This window comes from Ovis canadensis, chromosome 3 (assembly GCF_042477335.2).
Source record: "Ovis canadensis isolate MfBH-ARS-UI-01 breed Bighorn chromosome 3, ARS-UI_OviCan_v2, whole genome shotgun sequence".
NCBI classification, from domain to species: Eukaryota; Metazoa; Chordata; class Mammalia; order Artiodactyla; family Bovidae; genus Ovis; species Ovis canadensis.
The window spans coordinates 70179263-70202516 of record NC_091247.1 but is presented as its reverse complement, the minus strand read 5'-3'; the positions used below and the strand labels follow the sequence as shown (position 1 = coordinate 70202516).

At 39.5% G+C, this 23254-nt stretch overlaps 1 long non-coding RNA gene across 4 annotated transcripts in view; it reads left to right on the top strand.

The window, feature by feature from the left end:
* Positions 1-23254, top strand: part of LOC138436951 (uncharacterized) — a 134498-nt gene that overhangs the window by 36851 nt on the left and 74393 nt on the right. For all 4 annotated transcript variants that reach the window (XR_011255682.1, XR_011255683.1, XR_011255681.1 and 1 more), the window contains exon 2: positions 4321-4483. This is a non-coding gene — a long non-coding RNA (uncharacterized lncRNA). The remainder of the gene's footprint in view (positions 1-4320; positions 4484-23254) is intronic.

Here is a 23254-nt window from a genome sequence, read left to right as displayed (position 1 = left end):
TGACCAAGGAGTGAACCCAGACACCCTGCAGTAGACGTGTGGAGTTCTACCTACTGGACCACCATGGACTCTCATGACCTCATTTTATTTTATTAATAATTTTAATTAATTTATTTACTCATTTTTGGTTGTGCTGGATCTTCCTTGCTGTGCGGGTTTTTCTCTAGTTGCAGTGTGAGGGCTTCTCCTTGTGGTGGCTTCTCTTGCAAAAGCATGGGCTGTAGGGTGTGAGGGCTTCTGTAGCTGTGGCTCCCAGGCCCTAGAGCACAGACTCAGTAGTTGTGGCACACGGGCTTAGTTGCTCCACAATATATGGGACCTTCTTGGACCAGGGATTGAACCCATGTATCATGCATTGGCAGGCGGTTTCTTATCCACTGTGCCACCAGGGAAGCCCCCTGGCCCTCTGTTTCAAATTACACTCTTGAAGCAATCTGTTCTTTTCCCCTGCCATTGTCTTATTCATATAGCATTTACTGTCCTCTGATATATTTTAATGGTATATTATTTATTACCTGTACTGCCACATGCTCAAATATAAGTTTCATGAGGAGTTTGAGTATACTGACTGAATAGTGCCAGACACAGAGAAGTCTCTATGAGAAAAAAAAGGGGGGAATGAATGAATTTAGCAGTTAGCATGAGAAGTGAGTAGTATAGTCAAATCTATGGTTTTTCCAGTAGTCATATACAGATATGAGTTGGACTGTAAAGAAGGCTGAGCACTGCAGAATTGATGCTTTCAAATTGTGGTGCTGGAGAAGACTCTTGAGAGTGCCTTGGACAGCAAGGAGATCAAACCATTCAATCCTAAAGGTAATCAACCCTGAATATTCATTGGAAGGGCTGATGCTGAAGCTGAAGTTCCAGTACTTTGGCCAACTGAAATGAAGAGCTGACTCACTGGAAAAGACCCTGATGCTGGGAAAGATAGAAGGCAAAAGGAGAAGGGGGTGGCAGAGGATGAGATGGTTAGATAGCATCACTGACTCAGTGGACATGAATTTGAGCAGACTCCAGGAGGGGATAGGAACTCTCCTCTCCAGTCTCCTGTATGGGGTGGTAGGGGCAGGAATGTACAGCAGGGCTGGGGACCTACCTCACCACTTGCTTCTTCAGCCTCAGCGAATTTTTCACCAACTCATATAGTCTGGTTCAGTTCAGTTCAGTCGCTCAGTCATGTCCGACTCTCCGTCACCAACTGCCGGAGTCTACCCAAACCCATATCCATTGAGTCGGTGATGCCATCCAACCATCTCATCCTCTGTCGTCCCCTTCTCCTCCTGCCCTCAATCTTTCTCAGCATCAGGGTCTTTTCAAATGAGTAGTCTGGAGGCGGGTCATAACTTAAGGCTAATAAAACTTGTTTCTCAATGTTTTAACATGTTCAGAAAAGCACCTGCCTTTAGAGCATGGAAAGTATTTGACATCTTGTGCAAACAACAGAGGCCTCAACTGAGCCTGAGACTCTTTCCCACCAGTCATTTTAGATGTGTTGGTCAATTTGCCTTCCATCCCCAACACACCCTCTTCATTTCACTCACAGTCCCTGAAATATTATACAAAAGACTCTCTTCTCTGTCCAAGTAACAGATGACTGAACTAGAGATGGACTCCTAACCCTGGGAAGAATCCAAAGGTGGTCCATTCTGGTTCTCTCCTGACAATATGAACTGAGATTTAAGAACCTGCAGTAAGACGGTAGTAGATGATTGAACTCAGAGTTATTTGGCATCAGGACTGAGAGTCCTAATGGATGAACTGGTGAGTAAACAGAAGAAGGAAGCAGAAGGAGATAGGCAGGCATACAGCCAGAGACATGGGGAGAGCAGTGACTGTCGCTTTTACATTTCCTGGAGACATTCTACCATACTGTCTGCATTTGTTTCTGTAAGATTCTTTTATGCTTTTTCTTTTTTATAGTCTCTCTTTTTATATCAGCTGGTTGAGTGAGAAATGACTGCTCCTTGCAAAGAAATGGAACAGACTAGAATAATAAATTTGTAAAGAATTATTTTTTTTCTGTATGACATTTTCTTTATTATGCCTCAGTGGATATTTTGAATTTAAAACATATCATAATCCCACACTACTCAAAGTACTGTCTGAGGACCAGCAGTTTAGGCATCACTAAGAGTGTTAGAAACGCAGTCTTGGCCTCCCCAGATCTACTGAATCATAGGATCCCAGGTGATTTCATACGCATTTGACAGCTTGTGAAGCCTAACTGTTATTTACTCTACACTTTTGGTCAAATCAGGTCAGTTCAGTTGCTCAGTCATGTCCAACTCTTTGCGACCCCGTGGGCTGCAGCACGCCAGTCTTCCCTGTCTATCACCAACTCCCGGAGCTTACTCAAACTCATGTCCATCAAGTCGGTGAGGCCAGCCAGCCATCTCATCCTCTGTTGTCCCCTTTTCCTCCCACCTTCAATCTTTCCCAGCATCAGGGTCTTTTCCAGTGAGTCAGTTCGCATCAGGTGGCCAAAGTATTGGAGTTTCAGCTTTAGCATCAGTCCTTCCAATGATTGGTCAAATCAGTCTTCCTGAAATACTGCTTTCATCATATCCCTAGAATTTTAAATGTTCCTCATTGCTCTCAGAAAAGTCAAATGCCCCAGCCTGACACTTAAGGCCACAGTTAAACAAACCTCATCTGTGTCTCTAATCTTTCTTATATGGATGTCCACTGCAGCTAAATCAGTCTAGTTGGTTATTCCCTAAATACGCCAAGTGTGATATTCAGGGACTTTGCTCATGACATTTACCTGTCTGGAATTTTCCTTCCCATCTCCCTGCATCCCTCCTTGAAAGACCAGTTCAGTTTCTACATCTCACTTCAGCTCGCACTGCTGTTTCATCCTCTGATCATCTGTAGATCTACAGTAGCTGTTCTAGGGTTGTTTTTCATTTGTTGTGTTTTTGTATTTTTTATTCTTATAGTCTCTCCTGCCTCATCAGTGCTTACCACAATATGGTGCATATACCAGTGTCTCTATTCATTGGTTACATCTTTACTTTTTTAATGGCTTTTAATTGGGAAGAGACTTGTTACTGTATCAGTTCAGTTCAGTTCAGTTGCTCAGTTTTATCCCACTCTTTGTGACCCCACGAATGGCAGCATGCCAGGCCTCCCTGTCCATCAGCAACTCCTGGAGTTCACTCAGACTCACATCCATCGAGTTGGTGATACCATCCAGCCATCCTTATCCTCTGTTGTCCCCTTCTCCTCCTGCCCCCAATCCCTCCCAGCATCAGAGTCTTTTCCAATGAGTCAAGTCTTCACATGAGGTAGCCAAAGTACTGGAGTTTCAGCTTTAGCATCATTCCTTCCAATGAAATCCCAGGGCTAATCTCCTTCAGAATGGACTGGTTGGATCTCCTTGCAGTCCAAGGGACTCTCAAGAGTCTTCTCCAACACCACAGTTCAAAAGCATCAATTCTTCGGCGCTCAGCCTTCTTCACAGTCCAACTCTCACATCCATACATGACCACAGGAAAAACCATAGCCTTGACTAGATGGACTTTTGTCGGCAAAGTAATGTCTCTGCTTTTGAATATGCTATCTCGGTTGGTTATAACTTTTCTTCCAAGGAGTAAGCGTCTTTTAATTTCATGGCTGCAGTCACCATCTGCAGTGATTTTGGAGCCCAAAAAAGTTAAGTGGGACACTGTTTCCACTGTTTCCCCATCTATTTCCCATGAAGTGATGGGACAGATGCCATGATCTTCGTTTTCTGAATGTTGAGCTTTAAGCCAACTTTTTCATTCTCCTCTTTCACTTTCATCAAGAGGCTCTTTAGTTCCTCTTCACTTTCTGCCATAAGGGTGGTGTCATCTGCATATCTGAAGTTATTGATATTTCTCCCAGTTCTAATTTTTCTAATTTCTTTGACCAAGCAGGGGTCAAGTCCAAACAGAAAGAAACTGAAAGCAGTGTGCTCACTTACTTTTGTATTTGGTTTTTCCCCATCATTATACAAAGTTGGGCCCAATATAAGCACATGTTGTATAAGGGAAAGTTCTAATGGATCTCTTTTTAAAGTATATCTGAACTATTATTGCAATCGATGTTGCATGTACACATAATTTAGGAGTCAATTGCTCTGTAATTCTTCTTATGATAAATAGTACCCCTCTCCACCTCCATCTTGCAGTGTCAGTTCCTGAGCTTTAGCAGAGGAGGAGGTGTAGATGCCTCATGTGCTACTGTGTTAAGTCTATGCTCGAGTTAGGCAGGTGGTCATGAGTGGAGGGAGCAGCAGATATGAGTGAGTATAGGCTTCCATTTGTAAGCCATTTTCACTCTTCTCTCCTTTAGATCTGGGCTGGTAGAACATGAAAAAGCTGAAGAGACTCAAGACGTACCTGTGCTGGGACCTGATAACTGAGAATATGGTTTACAAAACTGCCTGTGCATCAGTACAACCTGGAGAGCTGTTACTGGGCCCTACTCCAGTGATTCTGACTTAAGAGGTCTTGAGGTAAGGCCCCCAAATTTGCATTTCTTTCTTCCTTTTCTTTTTGAGAAACCAGAGCCATGTTTTTTATTTCTTCATTTCTTACATCTGAAGTACTCCTTAGTGGCATCGTGTGCCTGAGACTCTTTGCCATGGTCCTTTCCTACCACACAGATGCAACCAACCACTTTACTGGGTTTTCCCTCTCAGTCAGTTTAAGAGAATCTACCCATTCCTCTGGGACTTCCCTGGTGGCTAAGTGGTAAAGAATCCACCTGCCAATGCGGGAGACGTGGGTTTGGTCCCTGGGTTGGGAAGATCCCTTGGAGGAGGAAATGGCAACCCATTCCAGTATTCATGCCTGAAAAATCCCATGGACAGAGAAGCCTGGCAGACTCCAGTCCATGGGGTCACAAAAGAGTTGGACACGACTTAATGACTAAACAACAACAACCACCACCCATTCCCGTAGTTTCTTGTTGTCATCAGCCTTAATTGGGTCGATTTGGTATATAGCACAAAGGCCTCCACCAGTCCGTGTGCATGGGGAGAGAAGCCCCAGGCTGGTGGGGAGGGAGTAGCAGCCTCTCCCTTACCTGTGACTGTGAAAGAAATGGATTAGTGTGCTTCCTTTCTCACCTGCACTATCAGACTTCTCACAGGATTTAAATAAGTGCCTTGGAATGCTAAGCAATTTCCAGGAATCTGTGTGCAAATGCTCATATCCCTAAAATTCTAAAGAAAGCCAAGCTGCTGTTCTTTTTCTAAGGGGTAATATTCCGTTATCAATGTGGAAAAAAGTCAACTGATTTCTTATTGGCAATTTCAGCTATTTACTATTTCATTAAACATATCACGTTAAGTTTATCTGTAATTGAATTACAAGTTGATTCAGTTCAGTTCAGTCGCTGAGTCATATCCAACTATTTGTGACCCCATGGACTGAAGCATGGCAGGCCTCCCTTGTGCATCACCAACTCCCAGAGTTTACTCAGACTCATGTCCATTGAGTCGGTGATACCATCCAGCCATCTCATCCTCTGTCCTCCCCTTCTCCTCCTGCCTTCAATCTTTCCCAGCATCAGGGTCTTTTCCAGTGAGTCAGTTCTTCACATCAGGTGGCCAAAGTATTGGAGCTTCAGCTTCAACATCCATCCGTCCTTCTGATGACTATTCAGGAATGATTTTCTTTAGGATGGACTGGTTGGATCTCCTTGCAGTTCAAGGGACTATCAAGAGTCTTCTCCAGCACCACAGTTCAAAAGCATCAATTCCTCAGTGCTCAGCTTTCTTTATAGTCCAACTCTCACATCCATACATGACTACTGGAAAAACCAAAGCTTTGACTAGACAAACCTTTGCTGACAAAGTAATGTCTCTGCTTTTTAATATGCTGTCTAGTTTCATAACTTTTCTTCCAAGGAGCAAATGTCCTTTAATTTCATAGCTGCAGTCACCATCTGCAGTGGTTTTGGAGCCCCCCGAAATAAAGTCTCTCACTGTTTCCATTGTTTCCTCATCTTTTTGCCATGAAATGATGGGACCAGATGCCATGATCTTAGTTTTCTGAATGTTGAGTTTGAAGCCAACTTTTTCACTCTCCACTTTCACTGTCATCAAGAGGCTCTTTAGTTCTTCTTCACTTTCTGCCATAAGGCTAGTGTCATCTGCATATCTGAGGTTATCGATATCTCTCCTGGCAATCTTGAGTCCAGCTTGTGCTTCATCCAGCCTGGCATTTTGCATGATGTTCTCTGCATATAAGTTACATAAGCAGGGTGACAATATACAGCCTTGACGTACTCCTTTCCCTATTTGGAACCAGTCTGTTGTTCCATGTTCAGTTCTAACTGTTGCTTCCTGACCTGCATACAGGTTTCTCATGAGGAAAGTCAGGTGGTCTGGTATTCCCGTCTCGAAGAATTTTCCACAGTTTGTTGTGATCCACACAGTCAAAGGCTTCGGCATAGTCAATAAAGCAGAAGTAGATGTTTTTCTGAACTGTCTTGCTTTTTCGATGATCCCATGGATGTCGGCAATTTGATCTCTGGTTCCTCTGCCTTTTCTAAAACCAGCTTGAACATCTGGAAGTTCATGGTTCACGTATTGCTGAAGCCTGGCTTGGAGAATTTTGAGCATTACTTTACTAGCGTGTGAGATGAGTGAAATGTGCGGTAGTTTGAGCATTCTTTGGCATTGCCTTTCTTTGGGACTGGGATGAAAACTGACCTTTTCCAATCTTGTGGCCACTGCTGAGTTTTCCAAATTTGCTGGCATATTGAGTGCAGCACTTTCACTGCATCATCTTTCAGGATTTGAAATAGCTCGACTGGAATTCCATCACCTCTGCTGGCTTTGTTCATAGTGATGCTTTTGAAGGCCCACTTGACTTCACATTCCAGAATGTCTGGCTCTAGGTTGTTGATCACACCATTGTGATTATCTGGGTTGTGAAGATCTTTTTTGGACAGTTCTTCTGTGTATTCTTTCCACCTCTTCTTAATATCTTCTGCTTCTCTTAGGTCTATACCATTTCTGTCCTTTATTGTGCCCATCTTTGCATGAAATGTTCCCTTGGTATCTCTTAATTTTCTTGAAGAGATCTCTAGACTTCCCCATTCTATTGTTTTCCTCTATTTCTTTGCACTGATCACTGGGGAAGGCTTTCTTATCTCTACTTACTATTCTTTGGAACTCTGCATTCAAATGGGTATATCTTTCCTTTTCTCCTTTGCCTTTCCCTTCCCTTCTCTTCTATTCACAGCTATTTGTAAGGCCACCTCAGACAACCATTTTGCTTTTTTGCATTTCTTTTCCTTGGGGATGGTCTTGATCCTTGCATCCTGTACAATGTCATGAACCTCCGTCCATAGTTCTTCAGGCACTCTGTCTATCAGATCTAATCCCTTGAATTTATTTCTCACTTCCACTATATAATCATAAGGGATTTGATTTGGGTCACACCTGAATGGTCTAGTGGTTTTCCCTACTTTCTTCAGTTTAAGTCTGAATTGGGCAATAAGGAGTTCATGGTCTACGCCACAGTCAAGTCTTTGGATCCAAAGATTCAAATGTGCATCTTTGCATCCAAACATCTCTGCTGCCAAAAATGGTGAAGCTCTATACAGTCAGCAAAAACAAGACCGGGAGCTGACTGTGGCACAAGTTGATTAGGAAATATTAAAAAACAAACAAAACAACAACAAAGAAACAAAGGACCTCCACCAACTTGACATATAGGCTCACCACAGTTGGATAAAAGCATGCAAAGATGGACTTGGCACTTGTCTAAGGCTTTGGCAGCTTTGTGAGTTCCACGTGCCAGGCCATCATGGATGACAATGGTCTCAGCACCTCTTGTAAAGCAGGATTAACATCTATTACACCACCAGCAACAATGCCTTCTTCAGCCATGACGGCAGGTTACGGGTACTTCCTTGGCCACGGCAGTAGATTATGGGCACTGCTCATCTGGAATGCACGTGAGCCTCGGCCTCCACAGTGGTGGTGGGGAGACAGCAAGAATTTTCATTTTAAACAGATTTTAGATGATTCCTAGTTGATGCTGCTGGTTCAAGGACTGCGTTTGAGAATCACTAGTATAGGGGGAGAAAAATATAAAAAGGGAAAAAAACTGAATAAGTATGATTTTGTTCATCTAGGTCCTTCTTAAAGGTCTGAAAATTGTAACATTAATTCAAATAACTTTTTAAATGAACAAAAGCCCAGTTGTTTATTAAATAGAACTGTTTATCCTTTTTGCTCTTTATATCAAGTGTTTGCAAACATCAATGTCTATCTGAGAAAGATTTTTAGTTTTATTTATTAAAATTTGTGAACGCAAAGGAAATATGTTTGTTTTCATATGACAGTGAAATTAGTAAACAATGATAGAAGTAGTCTGCAGATTGCTTTCATCTTGTGTTCTCATAGGTGTTTTGGATAAGCTGATTTTTTTTTTGGCAGTTGAGTATTGGTCACTTATTTTCTTTTTAATTTTATTCACTTATTCATTTAGTTTTGGCTGCGCTGGGTTTTCATTGCTGCTCGAAGGCTTTCTCTAGTTGTGGCGAGCAGGCTTCTCATTGTGGTGGCTTCTCTTGTTGGCAGAGCACAGGCTCTGGGGCATGCAGGCTTCAGTATGAGTGTGGGTTCAGTAGTTGTGGCACACGGGCCCAGTGCCCTGTGGCATGTGGAATCCTCCCAGACGAGGGGTCAAACCCATGTCCTCTGTGCTTACAGGTGGACTCTCAACCACTGGACCAGCAGGGAAGTCCAGTCACATTACCGTTTTGCCATTGAATATTTTTGTATCTGCTGTGTTTTATCTTTATGTTGTTTTTTTTTTTTTCCGTGCTTTTACCAAGATATATCGATACTAAGTGAGTTGACCTCAGATGACTTTCTGAAGAATGGAATCTATAACAGCAGTGGGATGATGTATTAGGTTTTTATTTTTAATGATCATCTTAAAAATCAAAATACAGCTCCTGCTGATTGAATGATAAAACTAATTGTATTATGATTGCTTCCCCTCTGGGAGAGGAAATATCAGTGCAATACTTTCCACAAATGCTGTTTAAAAGTATGCTTTATTTTTTTTCCTTCCAGTTTTACAGAGATATCATTGACATATAGCACAGTATAAGTTTAAGGTATACAGAGTAATGAATTGATTGACATACATCATGAAGTTATTATCACAATAAATTTAGTGAACATCTGTTATCTCATATAGGTACAAAATTAAAGGAATACAAAAAAATTTTTTTGTGATGAGAACTCTTAAAATTTACTCTTTTAACAATTTTTCTATGTAACATACAGCAGTGTTAATTGTATTTATTATGTTGTGCAGTACAACCCTTGCGCTTGTCTTATAACTGAAAATTTGTAACTTTTGCTTACTTCCTACTTTCATCCAGTTCCCCCTCCCCCACCCTCCACCTCTGCTATTCAGCAATCTGATCTCTTTTGTTATGTTTGTTAGTTTTTGAAATATAATTGACCTACAAAAGAATGTTACTTCCTGTTATGCAACAGAATGGTTAGGTATTTCTACATTTCAAACTCATCACCAAAATAAATCTAATTAGAATGTGTTACCATACAAAGATATTATATAGTTATTGCCTATATTACCCACACTGTACATTTCGTACCCATGACTCATTTATTTTGCAACTGAAAATTTGTACCTGAAGAAGACCTTATCTCCCTCAACTATTTCTTTCCTCCTCCTTCCTTCTGGTAAATGCCTGATTGTCCTTTGTATCTGTAATTCTGTTTTATTATATTTGTTTGTTCATTTATCTGATTTTTTTGAGATCCCACATATAAGTGAAATCACATGGTATATGTCTTTCTCTGTCTGACTTATTTCACTTAGCATAATAGTCTCCAACTGCATCCACGATGTCAAAAATGATCAGATTTCATTCTTTTTTGTGGCTGAATAATAGTCCATTGTAAATACACACACAACCTTTGTTCATTCACCTATTGATGGGCACTTGGGTTTCTTCCATGTTTTGGCTATTGTAAATAATGCTGCAGTGAACATAAGGGTTCATGTATCTTTCCTATATTGCTGGATCATATGATTCTGGTTTTAATTTTTTGAGAAATCTCCATATTGTTTTCCATAATGACTGTACCAATTTACATTTCCACGAAGTTTATAAGGATTCCCTTTTCTCCAAAATCGTCACCAACATTTATTATTTGTGTTTTTTTTGAGGATAGCTATTCTGACAGGTGTGAGATGATAACTTATTGTGGTTTTAATTTTCATTTCTTGAGTGATTAACAGTGTTGAGCATCTTTTCATGTACCTATTGGCCATTTTCATGTCTTCATTAGAAAAATGTCTATTCAGATTTTTTGCCCACTTTTAAACCAGTTTTTTTTTTATGTTGGGTTGTATGAGATATATATATATATACACACATATATATGTATTAGATATTAATTCTTTGTTGGTCATATCATTTACAAATATTTTCTCCCATTCAGTAAGTGGTCTTTTTGTTTTGGTTATGGTTTCCTTTGCTGTGCCAAAGGTTTTAAGTTTAATTAGGACCTATTTGTTTATTTTTGCTTTTGTTTCCTTTGCCTTAGGAAACAGAAACAAAAAAAATTATGATTTACACCAAAGAGGGTTCTGTCTGTGTTTCTTTTTTTTTTTTTTTTTTTGTCTGTGTTTCTTATAGGAACTTTTTTGTCTCAGGTCTTACATTTAAGTCTTTAATCTATTTTGAATTTACTTTTGTGCATGGTATAACAGCGTACTCCAGATTGATTCTTTTCCATGTAGCTTTCCAGTTTTCCCAGTTTATTGAAGAAGCTGTCCTTTTCTCACTGTATATTCTTGCCCACTTTGTCATAGATTAATTGACCATAAGTGTGTTGGTTTATTTCTGGGTTCTCGATTCTGTTCCATTAATGTATGTGTCTGTTTTGTGCCAATACCACACTGTTCTGGTGATTGTGGCTTTGTAATGTACTTTGAACTCAGGGAACATGATCCCTCCAGCTTTATTTTTCTTTATCAAGATTATTTTGGCTATTTGGGATCTTTTGTGGTTCCATACAAGTTATAGAATTATTTGTTCTAGTTCTGTGAAAAATGCTATTGGTATTTTAGTAGGGGTTGCGTTGAATTTGTAGATTGCCTTAGGTACTATGGTTATTTTACCAATATTAATTCTTACAACCCATTAACATAGAATATCTTCCCATCTGTCTGTGTCCTCTTCAGTGTCTTTCATCAGTGTCTTATAATTTTTTGAATACAGGTCTTTTATATCCTTTGTTAGATTTATTCCTGTACGTTTTATTCTTGTTGATGTTATGGTAAATGAAAATATTGCTTTTAAACAAGGTCTTAAAATACCCCGTGTGCATGTGCATGCTAGAGTACTGAGAGTACTGGAGAGTATAGTGGAGTGGGTTGCCAGGTCCTCCTCCAGGGGATCTTCCTGACCTAGGGATCAAACTCATGGCTCCTGTGGCTCCTGTATTGGCAGGAAGGTTCTTTACTACTAGTGCCACCTGGGAAGCCCCTTAAAATACCTTACTATTGATTATAAAACGTGGGTGGAAAAAACTTATTTTAAGCCAAAAACTATATATCCTAGTAGTTGCCATCACTATAGAAAGCAACATAGTTATTTCAGTTATTCTGTTATTATCTAAAACCAGAATCAACAAACTAGAGGACCAAATCTATTTCACCAACTATTTTTGTAAATAAAATGTTATTGCAATACAGGTAAGCTCATTCATTATAGTAGTGTCTTTGGCTCCTTTTACACTATAGCTGCAGAGTTGATTAGTTATGACAGAACCCATGGGTTTCCCAGGAGAACATGGCAACCCACTCCAGTATTCTTGCCCAGAGAATCCCCATGGACAGAGAGGCCTGTCAGGCTACAGTCTATAGGGTTGCAGAGTCGGACATGACTGAAGTGACTTTAGCACACACATGACAGAACCCATATGACTTATGAAGCCTAAAATGTTTATTATCTGAACTTTTACAGAAAAAGTTTACCAACTCCTGGCCTCCCATGTAGTATTTATGATGGAAATTTTTGATTTGTTAAGGTAGAGTTGATCTTTCGAAAATGCCAAAAATTCATTTGAAAAAAAGAAAGGTTAATAATTTGAGTGATCACATGTTCTGATGCCATTTTGTCCAAAATAAAATGTGAATGCATTTAAACTATATTTTAATGATTTTACTAGGACAACCTACTGAATGGGAGAAAATATTTGTAAATGATATCACTAACAAAGAATTAATATCTAATACATATATATGTGTGTGTGTATATATATACACATATATATATATCTCATATAACTCAACATCAAAAAACAACAACAACAACCTGGTTTAATGGCCATAGAATTCATAAGGATTTCATCATAAATGAAATTTAATGGTTTCATTTATAAGTAGGCTCTGAAGAACCAAAGTGGAATTCCCAGAATGTCTGAGCATTATTGAAATAAACATATACAGAATTATTCTTTTAAATTAAAAATTAGTTAGCGACTGAGCGACTTCACTCTCACTTTTCACTTTCATGCATTGGAGAAGGAAATGACAACCCACTCCAGTGTTCTTGCCTGGAGAATCCCAGGCATGGGGGAGCCTGGTGGGCTGCCGTCTATGGAGTCACACAGAGTTGGACACGACTGAAGCGACTTAGCAGCAGCAGCAGCTTATCTTTATTGCCTATTCTGCCTTCTTTTTAAAAAAATCAATCCTGGATAAAAATGGCTACATGATTCCAAAATAACTGAACAAATAACTTGCACAGTATCTAGGGTACAAAAGATGTTGTATGATGGAACTTTTTATTTTACAGATAAGGTGTACTGGTGTAAACATATAACTCTAAATTTAATTGAACCATCTGAGCAACTTTAATAAACAGTCCACAGTTTAATAAACAGTTCACAGACTCTTCTGTGAAGAAAGTCACATTATAAGTGCTTAGACTACATAAATACGTTGGCTAGCCTTTGGCCAATGAGCAAAGTGAAAAATAAAAATTGACCCCTAGAGAAATTTGTGTCATCTTACTAGTGCTATTACTAAGCTTGCTTTTCCCCACAACTTTCTATTCTGAAAAATTTCAAATCTATGGAAAAGTTGTAAGAATAACAAGACTCCTATACTCTTTTTCTTGATCATCAATTGTTAATGTTTTGTCAAATTTGCTTCTCTTTCTCCTTTCCTTCCTTCTTCCCTCCCTTCTTTCCTTTTTTTTTTTTTGCTGAATCATTTGAAAATAAGATGTAGATATAACATTTTACCCTTAAATACTTTAGCATACATAACCTGAGAATATAACCTTATGGTTATTTCAAAAAGTTTCCGTGAATTTCCAAGTGATTATGTTTTTTCTTGTGTTGTTATTTTTGTGGATGATGGTACCATTTTACATTTTATGTATGTATGTGTGAACATATATTTTATTATTCTTGAGTAAGTACCTTGGAGTGGAATTGCTGGATCTCATGAAAAGTGTTTGTTTAACTTCATTAAAAAAATCTCCATACTTTTAAAGAGTAATTGTCATTTTGGCATTTCCATAATCATAATCAATGGTTCAATTGCTCTGTATCCTCACGAATACTTGATTTTGCAAGTCTTGCATTTTAACCATTCTAGTGTGTCTCTTGTGGTATTACATTATGACAGTTTGCATTTGCCTTATGACTAAGCATGTTGAATTTTTTCATATTGCATTTATAGATAATTTTGGGGGGGGCAGATACAGTGTCTAAATATTTTGCCCATTAAAAAAATAAGCTTTTAATTTTAGAGTGATTTTAGATTTACCAAAAAATTTCAAGATTGTACAGAGAGTTCCCATATACGCTATACCCAGTTTCCTCTGTTACTAACATCTTATATTAACATGGTAATATTTGTTACAATTAATGAATCAGTATTTCTATGTTATTATTAATTAATGTACATGCTTTATTCATATTTCCTTAAGTGTTGCCTAATGTCTTCTTTCTGTTTCAGAATCTGATCTAGGATATCAGATTACATTTAGCCATCGTGTCCTTTAGGCTGTTCTAGGCTATGACAGTTTCTCAGACTTTCTTTGTTTTTGATGACCTTAATAATTTTGAAGAGTACTCATTAAGTATTTTTAGAATGTGGAATGTCCCTGCATTGGGATTTGTCTGTTATTTTTCTTTGGTTATGCTAGTATTATGGCTTGGGGCAGGAAACTGTAGAGTTTAAAGTGACATTTTTATCACATCATAACAAAGATACATACTATCGCATGACTAATCCCTGTTGATGTTGACCTTAATAACCTGGCGGAGGTAATGTTTGTCAGGTTTGTTATACTTTTTTCTCAAAATGTATTTTGTATTTTTTCATTTTTACGCGTTTCTAAGACAATGTGTTTCTAGAAAATAAGAGCTGATCATAATACTCCCAATATAAGATAGTTTTGCTAAGTTAGTCTTCGATGTTTTGCTAATATAAAATAGTTTTGCTAAGTTAGTCTTCGATGCTCTCCAACTTCCTTTTCCTCTAACAAGTAAAACAAGCTGTAACAGTGGCCACAACATAGTCTATGTCCTCAAGAAACTCATTTTTCAGGGAGTGGCTAGAGAAGTAAAGAGATCATTGCAACGATGGGACTGCCATGTGCTATAATAGAGGAAATTTCAGGATGCCATGTGTCACTGATGTAACAAGAGAAGGCTTTATGGAGGAAATTGCTTCTAAGCAGAAACCTGAGCGAGGAGGAATTAGCCAGATAAAGCTGGAGAGAGGATGATGAACAGTTCCAGGTAAAAAAGGTGGTTTCTACAGAACAGCAAGTGACAAAGACCACTGTGTGTATAGGTCATTTAGGTAGTTTATGAGGACTAAAGGCCAAGACAGACTGACTAGTGACAGTGTTGGTTGGAGAGTAAGAAGAGTCCAGAACACAAATACTTAACAAATCACATCAAAGGGTTTAAGTAGTTATCTCTCAGGGTGGGCAGTGGGAAGAGGTAGTACTGTCTCTACTGTCCTGCAATGTACAGAATTTGCTTTCTAATGTAATCATGGCCAAACATTTAAAAATTGGACTAGTGTTACATGACTTTCCTTTCTGGATAGTAAGGGAAGGAGGTAGTAAATTTGATGAAAATTATTTGTTATATAATTTTTTTCTAATAGGGTTGAGAACCACTAGTATAGACTATGTCGAAGGCAATGAAGAATCCCTGAAAGGGTTTAAAAGGGGAATGACATGATCAGATGTACATTTGGGGAAGATCATTCTGGCTATAATGTGGAGAACAGATTGGAAGGAGCCATCCTGGCAGAATATGGGCCAGTGGGATGATAATTTTGGTAATCCAGGTAGTAGACAATGGTGGTGTAAAATAAGGTATTGGTCATGGAGATAGAACATAATGGTATCCTCCCCTGGATTCTCTAAACAGCCTTACTTTTGCCACTATATTCATTTTCAGGACCAAAATAGCATTTGAAATTTCAGGTATTTTTAAAAATAACGAAGAAATATTTTGCAGCAGGCCAATTACCAGGTTTCTCGAATTATATCAATAGTGTAATAATTTAGAGTCAGACTCTGGTTAAGAAGTCTGAGTCCTCACTTTGACACTGAATAGCCCTAGCTTTGGGAAAATTTGGCTAATTTTTCTAGGCCTCAGTTTCTTCATCAGCAAAATGGGAATATTAATTGTATTTGCCATGTTGTAATTCCATGAGCATCAGTATTTACTTCACCTACTTATTAGACCAGCCTTGACTCTAGCTAAAAGGAGTTTCAGAGGCACATCACATAATTATCTTTCAAGTAGTGGTTTTGGACTTATCTCAACTATCTACATGCTCACATTTTGTTTCATATTGGGATAAATTTCAGACAATTCTAGGGTTGGAATTTCTGATTATGATTAGCAGCCATGGAAGAGAGTGAAACTTACCTGTAGGCACCAGGCTTTAACTCAGTGCTTTTATAATTTGTTATCATCCTTTAGGGGCATGAAGTATCTTCAAAGGACTTGTGAATGAGGAAATAAAATAGTCCTCTGAGAATAAATTGTAGGATCATGGGAGAAAAATATATAATTACCTGAAAGGGACAGACTTGGGCCAGCTAAAATGTCAGTAACCTAATTGAAGATATTTTAATATGCCCTAAAGATATCAGTCTAAAAAGGATTGATTGACATTCAGTTCCTAGATTTAAAAAAACACACACATAGGCAAAACTGGCAGTATCCATCCAACTCAGATTAGGAAAGGAAATTGTAGCTTGCATGCTTCTGATTCTGATTAGAGGTGAATGCAAGGGTTACAGGGCTTCTCAGGTGGCACTGGTGGTAAAGAACCCACCTGCTGATGCGGAGACACAAGAGACGCAGGTTCGATCCCTGAATCAGGAAACCTGGAGGAGGTCATGGCAACCCATTAGAGTATTCTTGCCTGGAGAATCCCGTGAACAGAGAAGCCTAGTGGGCTACAGTCCATAGGGTCGAAAAGAATCGGACGTGAATGAAGTGACGTTTTGTAAGGCTTTGTAAGTTGTCATTATTAGGTTTTGTAGGTTGTCATTATTTCTTTTCTTCCTTTTCCTTGGAAATAGGAGGCTTTATTTTTCAATGAGCACTAAGTTACCCAGAATAAGGATGGTACTTCCAGCTTCCTTTGAAACTATGTGTGGCTCTATGACCAATTGTTTGTTTATGAGATGCATGCCGACATGGTGTATGCAACTTTCAGAAGTTTCCATAAGAAAAGGGAATGCTTTCTTTTACCATTACTTCTTCCTTCTTCCTGCTGGTTAGAATATATATGTGATGGCTGGAGATTAAGCAGCTATCTTGAGCTATCATGAAGTTGAAACCATGTGTTGAGTATGGAGAGCAGCAAGATAGTGGAAGCCTGGGTACTTGGTAATGGTGGATCTGCTTTATCAGTCTTGGACTGTTTAATCAGGACTTCATTTTTGTGAGAGGTCATAACTTGTTCAAGTCTACTTTGTTCAACCTACTTATATGTGGGGATTTCTACCTCTCACAGCTGAATGTAATCTTAATTACTGCCTCAGAGTCAGTATTAGTTTCCTTTTGCTGAATGAATTACTACAACCAAATAGATTAATATTAAAACTCAACTTTCAAAAAAAGCTAAGATCATGGCATCCAGTCCTATCACTTCGTGACTGGGAAAACAGATGGGGAAACAATGGAAACGGTGTCAGATTTTATTTTTTTGGGCTCCCAAATCACTGCAGATGGTGACTATAGCCATGAAGTTAAAAGACGCTTGCTGCTTGGAAGAAAAGCTATGACAAACCTAGACAGCATTATCACAAAGCAGAGACATTACTGACAAAAGTCTGTCTAGTCAAAGCTATAGTTTTTCCAGTAGTCATGTATGGATTTGAGAATTGGACTATAAAGAAAGCTGAGCACCGAAGAATTGATGCTTTTGAACTGTGGTGTTGGAGAAGACTCTTGAGAGTCCCTTGGACTGCAAGGAGAACCAGCCAGTCCATCCTAAAGATCAGTCCTGAATATTCATTGGAAGGACAGATGCTGAAGCTGAAGCTCCAATACTTTGGCCACCTGATGTGAAGCACTGACTCACTGGAAAAGACCCTGATGCTGGGAAATAGTGAAGGCAGGGGGAGAAGGGGACAACAGAGGATGAGATGCTTGGATGGTATCACCAACTCTATGGATATGAGTTTGAGCAAGCTCCGGGAGTTGGTGCTGAACAGGGAAGCCTGGTGTGCTGTAGTCCACGGGATTGCAAAGAGTTGGACACGACTGAGCGGCTGAACTGAAGTAAATAGCTTAATATAATGCACATGTGTTCTATTATAGTTCTGGAGATCAGGAATCTAAAATGCATCTCATTAAGCTAAGATCAAAGTGTCAGCAGTGCTGCATTCCTTCTTGGAGGCTTTAAGGGGAAATCCACTTCCTTGCCTTTGTAAGCTTCTTGAGGCTGCCTGTTTTCTTCAGCTTATAGCCCCCTGCTGGCATCACTCCAACCTCTTGTTCCCATCATTACACCCCTTCCTACTGCCTTTGACCTTCTTTTCTTTCTCTCATAAGGAAGCTTGTAATTATACTGGGCCTATCTCAGTAATCTGATAGCTCAGTTTGTTAAGAATTTGCCTGCAGTTTAGAAGACCCCAGTTTGATTTCTGGGTCGGGAAGATTCCCTGGAAAAGGAATAGGCTACCCACTCCAGTATTTTTGGGCTTCCCTGATGGCTCAGCTGGTAAAGAATCTGCCTACAATGTGAGAGACCTGGATTTGATCCTCAGTTTGGGAAGATGCCCTGGAGAAGGTAAAGGCTACCCCCTCCAGTCTTCTGGCCTGGAGATTTCCACGGACTGTTTAGTCCATGGGGTAGCAGAGTCAGACTGGACTGAGCAACTTTCACACTTCACCAACTCAATAATCAGGGATGATCTTCCCATCTCAAGATCCTTCATGTAATCACACCTGCAAAGTCCTTTTGCTGCAAAAGGTAACATATTCACAGGTTCTGAGTGTTAAGATGTAGACATCTTTGGGGCCTTTATTCTGTCTGCCACATTCTTTTAGTTTGGTTCCATATGTTCATCTTGGAGAAGGAAATGGCAACCACTCCAGTATTCTTGTCTGGGAAATCCCATGGGCAGAGGAACCTGGCAGGCTACAGTCCCTGGGGTGACAAGAGTTGGGCACGACCGAATGACTGAACACACACATACACACACACACACACACACACACACACACGTTCATCTCTCTATTCTTATTACTGAGTAGTATTCTGACTATGATTTGATTTCCCAGGTAGGCAATCTCTAGGGAGAAAATATACAGATCATACAGACACTGAAGTTTCTGTCCCTATGCAGAGATTTCCCATGGCAAATTAGTAAAGTACTTTCTTAGTATGAATTCTCTTTGCCTTGACTTCAAGGAATCAATGAGAACATGCTGGTCCATGTGAGAAGTTAATTTCTCACTGCAAATGAATAAACTGGCATTTGAATATCTGCTTCTATCTCTGCATGGGTCAGCCTCTTGGGGCTCGTACCTAGGGCATTGCAAGGAGTGAGTTTCTGGGCCAGATCCTGAAAAGTGGCTGGATCTAATTGTGGTGTTTCAATCAATCCTGCCCAGCTCCTGCTGCCTTTCTGGATGACCCCTGACCATTTCCCTTTAAGTTCCTTCTCCACTGATTTCTAGATCATTAACTTGAAAGGAGTTAGTCAAAGGTGTGTGAAGTAATGTTGTCCTTAAATAATGTTTTGTAATGTAGGAAAAAAATTAGAAAATATCTTAGTGGACATTAGGGGTTTTTTTTTAAATACTATTATTAGCTAATACCTGGGTTTGGGTGGACTCTGGGAGTTGGTGATAGACAGGGAGGCCTGGCATGCTGCGGTTCATGGGGTCACAAAGAGTCGGACATGACTGAGTGACTGAACTGAACTGAACTGAGCTAATATCTCTGACAATGTGACAATAAATAAAACATACTTTTAGTTAAGTAGTAAATGAATAAAGCAATGGAAAATTGAAATTCATTAAACAAATGAATTCTAATGTAACATTTTAAAGAAAAATGGTTATCAGTGATAATATCAGCAGATAAGATATGGTAAATACCAATTAATGAAAGATTCTTTCAACATATGGTAAATATCAATCAACAAAAGATTCTTTCAAGAATATGAAGGTGACTTAGAACTAGCAAATTCTTTTCACTCAGTGCATTGAATAGATTGGGGTAAGCATTGCCTAAGAGTGTAACAATCTCTAAAATTTTCTCTCCCACACAGTGAAATGACTATAATTTAATATTCAGTGTTATCAACACTTTCCCTTACATAATAAAGAAATTAAAGGATAAATTAGGAAAAACAAGTTGGATTTATTGAGACAACTCCAGATCACCACTTCCTGGAAGGTGGGAGGACAGATTTATTCTTATCTCTGAGCCTCCTGATTTAAACATTTGTTCTGTGTCCTTGGCCTGGAATGCCCTTCTTGTTGGTCTAGTAAGCACTTCTTCATTCTCTAAGATTCACATTAAATATCACTGTCTCTGTGAAGTCTTCCTTGAGTCTAAGGGGAAGTTAACCCTTACCATCTTCTGTGCTACCACTGTGTACTCCGTACTTTTGATAGATATGTTTTCCTTTCTACTATCTGTGAAATTCTTGAGAGAAGGAATATATATATATATATATATATGTATACAGTTATTTATTTATTTTACTTAATATAGCACTTACTATAATACTATATTAGGCACTCTTCCAAGCGCTGCATAAATATCCAATCATTTAATCCCCATTAGTTATAAGGAACTGGCTCAGTGGTTATGGAGGCTGAGAAGAAGGCCTATAGGGGGATTGAGAAGTCCCAGGATCTGTGGTCAGCAAGCTGGAGAGCTAGCAGACCAGTAGTATAGTTCCAGTCTAAGTCTTAAAGCCAGCATAATGTTTGGCCAAATGTCTGGGCACCCTGTGACCCAATCAAATTGACAGCTAAAATGAGCCATCGCAGATGTGTAACAGAGAAGGACTCACTGAGAAAGGAACATCTGAGGGAAGGAGGTGAGTGAGTGAGTCATGTGTGGGGGAAGAACATCCCAGGAACAGTAAGTGCAAAGGCCTTGAGGTGCCTAGAAGGTTTAAGGAACAGCAAAGGGTAGGGAGACTCCTACTAGAATGGACGAGGTGGAGGATAAGGAAATAGGGGACAAAGTTGGAAAAGAAATGAGCCAAGGGCAGAATGTGAAGAGCTTTGAAGGAATTTGAGGAGTTGAGCTTTTACTAAAAATGTCATTGGAAAGTTTCTGAGCAGAAAGGTGACCTTCTCTGGTTTATGTTTTATCAGCATCACTCTGACTTGTGTGTTGAGAAGTCTGAACAGTGTCAGAATGGAAGGTAGAAGACTAGGCTCCTCCACTAACTTAGGTGAGACACAGCAGTGATTATGATAGTGGAATGATGAGAAGTGGTCAGATTCTGCACATATGCTGACAGTTGAATTGACATATCAAATGTGGGGAATGAGAGCAAGAAAGGCATCAGGGATGACTTCTAGGTTTTGGCTTGAGCATCTGGGGAAAAGTAGAAGAGGCACAGGGTTTGGCAGTAGGGAGGTAGTGAGAGGAGGTCAGGAGTTCAGTTTTGGACTTGTTGAATTGAGATGTCTATTAGTCATCCAAGTGGAGGTTTAAGGAGGCTTCTGGATATGTGAGTCTAGTGCAGGGGAGAAATGTAGGCTGGACAAAACGTATATTGGGTGGTATTTAAAGCCATGAGACTAGATGAGATCACCTAATAAGTGAGTGAAGAAGATAAAGAGGAAAGGTTCGAGGACTGAATTTTGGAATACTCCAAGTTTTGGAAGTCAGAGTGTTGGAAGAGAACCTAACAAAGAAGACTGAGGAGGAACCAGAGATATAGGTAGAAGACCAGATATGTCTCCTTCTATAAACCAAGTGGAAAAGTGGTTCAAGGAGGAGAGAGTGATTGTATTCTGCTAACCAATCAAGTAAGAGGAAGACTGAATATTTAGCCTTTGGATATAGCAACAGGGAGGTTGAAGTGATCTTGATAAAAGCAATTTAATTGGAGTGGATTTGATAAATACTGATTGTATTAGGTTTAAGAGAGACTGGGAAGGGAGATTTGGAGGTAGTAGAGATGGTAACTATAGACAACCTCCAGAAAAGAAAAAAAAATGGGAGTAGTAAATGGAAGAAGTGGGGTCAAGACAGGGTTTTTCAGAGGTGAGAGAAATAATGTCCATAACTGATGGAAAAGATCTAGTGAAAAGGGAAGAATTGAGAACAGAATTGCTGGAGTGAGTCCTTGAGGTGACAGTAAGTGGGCATCTAGTCTACAAGTAGAGCAACTGGTCTTTTGTAGGGGCACGAAGTTTTCATCTATAGCCATAAGAAAGAAACCCAGGACTTGGGCACTCATGCAGTTGGTGGGTGTTTGTGGGAGCTCTCTTCTGACTCATTCTACTTCCTCAGTGAAATAGGAAGTGAGGCCATCAACAGGGAATGAGAATAGGTGGTGAGTAGGTGTTTGAGGTTTGAGGACAGAGGTGAAGGTATGTAATACCACCAGAGAAAGAGGGATAATAGAAGGACTTGGGAAAGATAGTGTGATTGCTGGCCTACTCAAGGTTTATGATCATAAATTTAAACTGAGATCTCTGCATGGTTTGGCCCTTCACCAGGCACATTTAGCTTGCACAGGTGTAAGCATGGACTACAGGGAATATTGCCTTTAATATTGCCTTATACATGAATGAATGTTTTCCTTAGTTGCAACACATTTTTTCCTCTCTCATTCATTGATTCAAAACCTCTTTCTTCTTAATGGCCCATGTAAGAATTATATCACCCAGAAAGCATGCTGTGCTTAAACAGATTCTTGAATGAGCATGATTCAAGAGGGGGCAAATGTTTTATCATGGGTCTTGGTGTAGAGGAATTTTGCTGTTTAAGTTTTCCCTTAGGTAATTTAGAATTTTTATTTCATTCAAATTTTAGCTTGTTCTGGCAGGAAAACACTGACCTCTGCTAAATGCTAGAGTGTGGCTCAGAGAAGTTTGCACAAGCATTCTTTCTTTTTTTTTTTTTGACTGGGCCAGATCTCAGTATCTTTCTGAGTATTTGGTGAATGATATTTTGATTGATCCTTATTAGGGGTATGTGTCCAGGGGCATGAGGGTGAAGGGACTCTTATTCCCTTTGGGTCCCTGTTTGGCTTCAATTTTGTATTCAGCAGGCAGAACAAGAGAAAACCTTTGTTTACAATACAGAGTCTCCTTTAACCCAAGGTAAGGGTCAGAGAGTACCAAAAAAAAGGTACAAGGCCAACCAATGCACCACCCTGACACATCCTCAGTTCTGCCTTCCTAAGTTTTATATATGACACAAAATAAAGGCTCTTTCTGCTTCACTCTATATAACCATCAGTCCATGCATAGCATGGCCACTCCCTAGCATGACTCTGTGGTCAGGAAACTTGGTGATAGTGGCGTGTGTATGTATGTGGGTACTATTTTAAAACTAGTGTCCTAAAAATAGTTGTGTACAAATAGAAAATGCATGCTGGTTGAGCTTAGGCTTGTTAAGCCCTGGAACTCTTAGTCTGGGAGTATGGCAAGTATATCGTATTCTGTTACGTAGAACCCGTAACCAAGGGAGAATCTAAAGGAATCTAATACAGAGGCACTCCTGCAGAG